At 44.4% G+C, this 9,114-nt stretch overlaps 1 long non-coding RNA gene across 1 annotated transcript; it reads right to left on the bottom strand.

The window, feature by feature from the left end:
• Positions 1-4,739: 4,739 nt before the first annotated feature.
• Positions 4,740-6,710, bottom strand: LOC110522575 (uncharacterized). Its single transcript, XR_002473342.3, has 3 exons — positions 6,466-6,710; positions 6,038-6,100; positions 4,740-5,926 (listed from the first exon to the last, which is right to left on the bottom strand). It is a non-coding gene; the product is annotated as an uncharacterized LOC110522575 (long non-coding RNA).
• Positions 6,711-9,114: the final 2,404 nt, after the last annotated feature.

The raw sequence follows: 9,114 nt of genomic DNA, 5'->3' as shown, positions 1-9,114 counted from the left end.
GAGATGTAATATGTCCGTAAACACTCCAGCCAGCTGGTCTGCGGCATGCTCTGAGGACATAGGGAGGCCGTCTGCTTTGCGAGGTTTAACACACGTAAAGAATTAAATAATGTTAATTGGGGAACCAATAAAACTACTGAAGCCGGTCATGTTTGAACCAATCATTACCCCAGATCATAGAGTTCGTTCTCGTACCAGTAACTAACAACACAAATATGGCACCTGAAACACCTCTGTTAGAGGGACGGCGTAGGCAAACACAAACTGGTGTGAGTGGGGATGCTGCCAGATAATGGCTAGAGTATGAGTGTGTGTGTTGTAAAGAGATGGTGTCGATACAGAACAAAATACCAGCGGATGGTGGCTGTATTACATTCAATCAGAGGTTTCTGTCTGTTTGTCTGGATGGTGGCTGTATTACATTCAATCAGAGGTTCCTGTCTGTTTGTCTGGATGGTGGCTGTATTACATTCAATCAGAGGTTCCTGTCTGTTTGTCTGGATGGTGGCTGTATTACATTCAATCAGAGGTTCCTGTCTGTTTGTCTGGATGATGGCTGTATTACATTCAATCAGAGGTTCCTGTCTGTTTGTCTGGATGGTGGCTGTATAACATTCAATCAGAGGTTCCTTACTGTTTGTCTGGATGGTGGCTGTATTACATTCAATCAGAGGTTCCTGTCTGTTTGTCTGGATGGTGGCTGTATTACATTCAATCAGAGGTTCCTGTCTGTTTGTCTGGATGGTGGCTGTATTACATTCAATCAGAGGTTCCTGTCTGTTTGTCTGGATGGTGGCTGTATTAATCAAATCAAATCAAATTTTATTTGTCACATACACATGGTTAGCAGATGTTAATGCGAGTGTAGCGAAATGCTTGTGCTTCTAGTTCCGACAATGCAGTAATAACAAGTAATCTAACTAAAAATTCCAAAACTACTGTCTTGTACACAGTGTAAGGGGATAAAGAATATGTACATAAGGATATATGAATGAGTGATGGTACAGAGCAGCATAGGCAAGATACAGTAGATGGTATTGAGTACAGTATATACATATGAGATGAGTATGTAAACAAAGTGGCATAGTTAAAGTGGCTAGTGATACATATATTACATAAGGATACAGTCGATGATATAGAGTACAGTATATACGTATGCATATGAGATGAATAATGTAGGGTAAGTAACATTATATAAGGTAGCATTGTTTAAAGTGGCTAGTGATATATTTACATCATTTCCCATCAATTCCCATTGTTAAAGTGGCTGGAGTTGAGTCAGTGTCAGTGTGTTGGCAGCAGCCACTCAATGTTAGTGGTGGCTGTTTAACAGTCTGATGGCCTTTATAGAAGCTGTTTTTCAGTCTCTCGGTCCCAGCTTTGATGCACCTGTACTGACCTCGCCTTCTGGATGATAGCGGGGTGAACAGGCAGTGGCTCGGGTGGTTGATGTCCTTGATGATCTTTATGGCCTTCCTGTGACATTGGGTGGTGTAGGTGTCCTGGAGGGCAGGTAGTTTGCCCCCAGTGATGCGTTGTGCAGACCTCACTACCCTCTGGAGAGCCTTACGGTTGAGGGCGGAGCAGTTGCCGTACCAGGCGGTGATACAGCCCGCCAGGATGCTCTCAATTGTGCATCTGTAGAAGTTTGTGAGTGCTTTTGGTGACAAGCCGAATTTCTTCAGCCTCCTGAGGTTGAAGAGGCGCTGCTGCGCCTTCTTTACGATGCTGTCTGTGTGAGTGGACCAATTCAGTTTGTCTGTGATGTGTATGCCGAGGAACTTAAAACTTGCTACCCTCTCCACTACTGTTCCATCGATGTGGATAGGGGGGTGTTCCCTCTGCTGTTTCCTGAAGTCCACAATCATCTCCTTAGTTTTGTTGACGTTGAGTGTGAGGTTATTTTCCTGACACCACACTCCGAGGGCCCTCACCTCCTCCCTGTAGGCCGTCTCGTCGTTGATGGTAATCAAGCCTACCACTGTTGTGTCGTCCGCAAACTTGATGATTGAGTTGGAGGCGTGCGTGGCCACGCAGTCGTGGGTGAACAGGGAGTACAGGAGAGGGCTCAGAACGCACCCTTGTGGGGCCCCAGGCCCCAGTGTTGAGGATCAGCGGGGAGGAGATGTTGTTGCCTACCCTCACCACCTGGGGGCGGCCCGTCAGGAAGTCCAGTACCCAGTTGCACAGGGCGGGGTCGAGACCCAGGGTCTCGAGCTTGATGACGAGCTTGGAGGGTACTATGGTGTTGAATGCCGAGCTGTAGTCGATGAACAGCATTCTCACATAGGTATTCCTCTTGTCCAGATGGGTTAGGGCAGTGTGCAGTGTGGTTGAGATTGCATCATCTGTGGACCTATTTGGGCGGTAAGCAAATTGGAGTGGGTCTAGGGTGTCAGGTAGGGTGGAGGTGATATGGTCCTTGACTAGTCTCGCAAAGCACTTCATGATGACGGAAGTGAGTGCTACGGGGCGGTAGTCGTTTAGCTCAGTTACCTTAGCTTTCTTGGGAACAGGAACAATGGTGGCCCTCTTGAAGCATGTGGGTCTACAATGCGGTCTACATTTGATTGTGAGGAATTCTAAATCAGGTGAACAGAAGGATTTGAGTTCCTGTATGTTTCTTTCATCACACCATGTCACGTTAGCCATAAGGCATACGCCCCCGCCCCTCTTCTTACCAGAAAGATGTTTGTTTCTGTCTGCGCGATGCGTGGAGAAACCCGTTGGCTGCACCGCCTCGGATAGCGTCTCTCCAGTGAGCCACGTTTCCGTGAAGCAAAGAACGTTACAGTCTCTGATGTCCCTCTGGAATGCTACCCTTGCTCAGGATTTCATCAACCTTGTTGTCAAGAGACTGGACATTGGCAAGAAGAATGCTAGGGAGTGGTGCACGGTGTGCCCGTCTCCGGAGTCTGACCAGAAGACCGCCTCGTTTCCCTCTTTTTCGGAGTCGTTTTTTTGGGTTGCTGCATGGGATCCGCTCCGTTGTCCTGTTTGTAAGGCAGAACACAGGATCCGCGTCGCGAAAAACATATTCTTGGTCGTACTGATGGTGAGTTGACGCTGATCTTATATTCAGTAGTTCTTGTCGACTGTATGTAATGAAACCTAAGATGACCTGGGGTACTAATGTAAGAAATAACACGTAAAAAAAAAAATAAATAAAAATGTCTGTCGGCGCCGGAAGTCTGGAGTACCTGGTACCTCAGCACATTCAATCAGAGGTTCCTGTCTGTTTGTCTGGATGGTGGCTGTATTACATTCAATCAGAGGTTCCTGTCTGTTTGTCTGGATGGTGGCTGTATTACATTCAATCAGAGGTTCCTGTCTGTTTGTCTGGATGGTGGCTGTATTACATTCAATCAGAGGTTTCTGTCTGTTTGTCTGGATGGTGGCTGTATTACATTCAATCAGAGGTTCCTGTCTGTTTGTCTGGATGGTGGCTGTATTACATTCAATCAGAGGTTCTTGTCTGTTTGTCTGGATGGTGGCTGTATTACATTCAATCAGAGGTTCCTGTCTGTTTGTCGGGAGGGTGGCTGTATTACATTCAATCAGAGGTTCCTGTCTGTTTGTCTGGATGGTGGCTGTATTACATTCAATCAGAGGTTCCTGTCTGTTTGTCTGGATGGTGGCTGTATTACATTCAATCAGAGGTTCCTGTCTGTTTGTCTGGATGGTGGCTGTATTACATTCAATCAGAGGTTCCTGTCTGTTTGTCGGGAGGGTGGCTGTATTACATTCAATCAGAGGTTCCTGTCTGTTTGTTTGGATGGTGGCTGTATTACATTCAATCAGAGGTTCCTGTCTGTTTGTCTGGATGGTGGCTGTATTACATTCAATCAGAGGTTCCTGTCTGTTTGTCTGGATGGTGGCTGTATTACATTCAATCAGAGGTTCTTGTCTGTTTGTCTGGATGGTGGCTGTATTACATTCAATCAGAGGTTCCTGTCTGTTTGTCGGGATGGTGGCTGTATTACATTCAATCAGAGGTTCCTGTCTGTTTGTCTGGAGGGTGGCTGTATTACATTCAATCAGAGGTTTCTGTCTTTTTGTCTGGATGGTGGCTGTATTACATTCAATCAGAGGTTCCTGTCTGTTTGTCTGGCGATGTATTTATTGGACAGGTCACTGATGAAGGACTTCCTGGCAGAAGAGGTTAATCAACCACTCAGCAACCGATATGTCAGTTAAATAATTTGTGAAATTTAGCTTGGTTGTAAATTGTATAAGGTTAATATCAGTAGTGTGTAGGTGCTCAATTTATATATCAAATCCAATCCAATCAAATTGGAATTTGTCACATGCGCTGAATACAACAGGTGTAGAAATGCTTACTTACAAGCCCTTAACCAACAATGCAGTTTTAAGAAAATACCTAAAATATCATCAGTATCCTATACCAATGTTTACCACCAGCGCTGTTTGGCTTGTTGGTAACATATTTACCTTTTAGATTAGACGACCGGAGTTGGAATCGCAGACAGCATCATGATTCATGAAATCTCATTCTAACCAATAATGGGACGTGCTCATTATAAATACATGGTGATTTAGTTTTGCTTTTAGACTAACTTTTATTATGATTTAGTTTGCGGAGCATACAGGCCGACAGCTTATCGCTAGTTCACCCGATGGCCACATGGGAGGACGAGGTGTACAGTGTCTCATCCCTGCGTGTAACGGCTGACCTCTTCACCTGAGGAAGAGTAGGAAGGATCGGACCAATATGCAACGTGGTAAGTGTCCATGTTCATATTTATTATAACTCAGAACACTAAGACCAAAATAACAAAAATAGAACAACACAAAACAGTTCTGTCTGGTACAGAGACAGAAAACAACTACCCACAACCCATAGTGGGAAAACAGGCTGCCTAAGTATGGTTCTCAATCAGAGACAACGATTGCCAGCTGCCTCTGATTGGGAACCATACCAGGCCAAACACATAGAATTACAAAACCTAGACTACAAAATATAGAATGCCCACCCCAACTCACGCCCTGACTAAACTAAAACAGAGACATAAAAAAGGAACTAAGGTCAGGACGTGACACTGCATATTTCATTTCTTTCATAAGGCACGCATAGCCAGAAGCAAAGGCATTGAATAAAAGTTTGAATAAAACCAGTTAATTTAGTAAATCTAGTCTAGCCTAAGACATAGGCCTTATGTAAAAATAGTATTAGTTATCTTGTCCACTATAACAACAGGTTCAAGCGTAAACAGATAAACTTGCTTTGAAGATACTAGTTTCAGGGCACACCAATGCCGTGTCTCTGTCGCTAGAAAAGTGAGTTCAACTAGCTTTGGCTGCCATCTATTGGAAAGGAATGGTTACTACAATGGGCAGCTAGTTGGGAGTCAAAGTAGACTTTAATAATATATGCCATTTAGCTGATTCCTTTATCCGAAGCGATATCATGGAGGTTCAGTCCTTTTAGCTCTGTCTATGAATTTGAGAGTGGTTACATTTCCCCAGCCCTCAGCTTTTTACCCAAAGAGGAGCAGGGAGAGACTTTGCTATTGTTTCTACTGCTGATTGCCACTTTAAGGTGAAGATTTAATACACACCAAAATATGTTACAGATACTATAAAAATGTCCCATCACTCAGACAGTGAATACACAGCATCCAGCACAGAAAACAATCAATCAACCAATCAATCAAATGTATTTTACAAAAGCCCTTTTTTTATCATCAAAATAATAACCATAGTGGTTATAGAGGGTGCAACAGTTCAACACCTCAGTTGGCTTTTCATAGCTAGAGGTTGAGAGAGAGAGAGTCGAAACAGTAGAACCGGGACACGGTAGCAAATCCAGCTCTTTAGTGCTGGTTCCGGTAGACCGCTTCTCCACCGCAGCACAGGAAACACTCTGGCACCCAGGGGTCAGTTTGGCTGTACTAACTGTTCTTTCCTGTTGGTTGAAAACAATTAAGACATCTATTAGGCTATAGTTATATTCAATAATCACTGCAGATACTGGAAATGAACAATAGCCTTAGAAATAACATGGATTTGCATGTACCTCTTTTGCCTCCTGAACAGTCTCCTCCAGGATGAAAACATTTTCAGGGATGAAGATGTCATCCTGAAAACAAACAAACAAACGTTTTGTTAATATATCAGTTGGCATTAACAAGCTACCTGTCTTGTGAGCTTTATCCACACACACACACACACACACACACACACACACACACACACACACACACACACACACAGTAAATGAGGTGGAGTTAACAAAACATTACAAAACAAATCTGTCAACAAAGTGTATTCCAGTACTTGACTATCTGAGGTGGAAGCTAGCTACTACAGTAACTAACGTTACCTAATAACAGAGGTACACGGATAAACTGTTGCAATTTTAGTTGCAGTTGAGTTGCTTGCTAACGTTATTTGCTGGGGGGGGGGTGTTACACAAAAAAACTTCAGACGCAATTAGCTAGTTACCTTCAATTAGAGTTGCAACAAAGTTGTCCTGTGTCTAACGCTAGCCTAGTCAACCACATGACCGGTTAACGTCAGGCGCAAGCGGAGGGCGTCAACGTAGTCCGATGACTGCTTTCCATTCGGAAACTCCCGGTTGCCACATCGAAAGTGCCCTTCATTGCGAAGTCTGCCTCCGTGAAGAGCTGTCTGCAGATCCTGCTAGCTCAAGCAAGTCCTTCCTCTTCATGGTATGGAGCCACTTCTACAAAAGTTGTGGGTCCTTGGGCAGTCGATGGTAGTTTACCAAGGGATTTTTTTGGAGCCAATTCATACAGCCTGGCACCATACAGTTCATGTTTGAATTACTACTTGTGGTTGCCATCTTCATTCACTCTCTGCGTGAAAACTCAATAACACAGACAATTTGCTGACTTCGGCCAATGACGCACTGGCGTCAGTCGTTACTATTGCAATTTAAAATGGCTCTGAACATAGCTCAAATAAACGCTTTCGGCAATCAAAATACTAAATATAGAGGTTTTTTATGTTAAATGCACATGTTTAGTATTAGTGGATGGAATACATCTCTTAGTTCCACTTCCTAAATGGTTTCCATTCCCCTTTAAATATCTGACTCATGTCGGCCATGGAGAACGAGAGCCCACAGTCCTCGGGAGCGGCCCAAGTTGATGGCACTGTGTTATCCTCAAGCAGGCAAAGAAGGTGTTTAGCTTGTCCGGGAGCAGGAGGTCGGTGTCCGCGACGTGGCTGGTTTTCCCTTTGTAATCCGTACATCTCGTGTCTGAGCTGTTGAAATGCGACTCCACTTTGAAGAGATGAAAAGATTCCTATCCATGTCTGTGACATTTCGTCTTGTAACCTTTTTATAATGCATGCTTAAAGAAAAATGTATTCTAATATTGAAATAGTAGACACAGTATAGAGTAACCGTGCTTCTACACCTGCATTGCTTGCTGTTTGGGGTTTTAGGCTGGGTTTCTGTACAGCACTTTGAGATATCAGCTGATGTACGAAGGGCTATATAAATACATTAGATTTGATTTAACCTCTGAGGTGACTTACTTTTTATACAGCTATGACGGACGCAGTAGCCTATACGGAGTGCCTTTCTCACAAAAGACCTGGTCAAAAGTAGTGCACTATGCATGCATCTGGAGGTGGGAAGTGTAGGGAGCGAGGCTATTTGCCACACTTATCAATCTAAATGTACACACATACTTACATATCTCAGTATCCTTTACTAGGACCTAGTGTTGAAATAGTAATTATTATTAAAGGATACTGAGATATGTAAGTATGTGTGTAATAATTATACAACATAACACGTCTTATGGTGACATACAGCATCACCACACGATGAGTGGAGTCAGTCAACTGCCTTCCTGTGTGTCTGTCTGTCTTTTTGTCTGGCTATCTGTTTGTCTCTTTGTCTGGCTGGCTGACAGTCTGTCTGGATGTTTGTCTGGCTGGCTGGCTTTCTGTTTGTCTGTCTGGCTGCCTGTCTGTTTGTCTGGCTGGCTGGCAGTCTGGCTAGCTGGCAGTCTGGCTGGCTGTCTGGCTGGCTGTTTGTCTGGCTGTCTGGCTGGCTAGTGTAAAAGCTGTCAGAGCAGGATGTCATTTTGTCTCTCACCTTCTCTGTGAACATGAAGTACTGTCGACTCGCTCTTAGAGGAAAAAGCCATGGGGTGCAGATAGAAACAACTCAATCACACCTTTACATCCACCGATTGCATTGAACAATGTTCGAGGCCTGGTAGAGAGAGAGAGAGAGAGAGAGAGAGAGAGAGAGAGAGAGAGAGAGAGAGAGAGAACGAGAAAGCTAGACAGAGAGAGGACGAGAATGAGAATGAGAGAGCTAGACAGACAGAGGGAGGGAGAGAGAGAGAGAGCGAGAGAGAGAGAGAGAGAACGAGAAAGCTAGACAGAGAGAGAGAGAACGAGAATGAGAATGAGAGAGCTAGACAGAGAGAGAATGAGAGCGCTAGACAGAGAGAGAGAGAGAGAGAATGAGAATGAGAGAGCTAGACAGACAGAGGGAGGGAGAGAGAGAGAGAGAGAATGAGAATGAGAGAGAGTGAGTGAGAGAGAGAGAGCTAGAGAGAGAGAGAGAGAGCTAGACAGAGAGAGAAAGAGAGAGAGAGAGAGAGAGAGAGCGAGAGCTAGACAGAGCGAGAGAGAGAGAGCGAGAGAGCGAGCTAGACAGAGAGAGAGCTAGACAGAGAGAGAGAGAGAGAGAGTAGACAGAGCGAGAGAGAGAGAGAGAGAGAGAGAGAGAGAAAGAGAGAGAAAATCATCTTATATTTCTGTGCTTTAGATCTGGTCTCTCATTCAATCCCTGCATTTGTAACATCTTGTGAGGATGCTTTAATCTCTATTCTTCAGAAAGGAAACCATGTGACTTTGACAAGAGCTGTATGGATTTGAGGCCCTTTGTTACATAATTTTAACAATTTTCAGACTTCTGCTATCATGTTCTAGTCAAGTGTACCATACATCGAATCTGTCTGTCTCTCTCTCACTCTCTGTCTGTCTCGCTCTCTCTTTCTGTCTCTCTCTCTGTCTCTCTCTCTGCCTGCCTGCCTCCCTCCCTCCCTCCCTCCTTCCCACGCACCCAACTCAGTGGTTGAGACAGCTCTTTCCTTCCTTCCT

The sequence above is a fragment of the Oncorhynchus mykiss genome, chromosome 4, assembly GCF_057628025.1.
Source record: "Oncorhynchus mykiss isolate SJ-2025 chromosome 4, ASM5762802v1, whole genome shotgun sequence".
NCBI lineage: Eukaryota > Metazoa > Chordata > Actinopteri > Salmoniformes > Salmonidae > Oncorhynchus > Oncorhynchus mykiss.
This window is presented reverse-complemented; position numbering and strand designations above follow the sequence as displayed.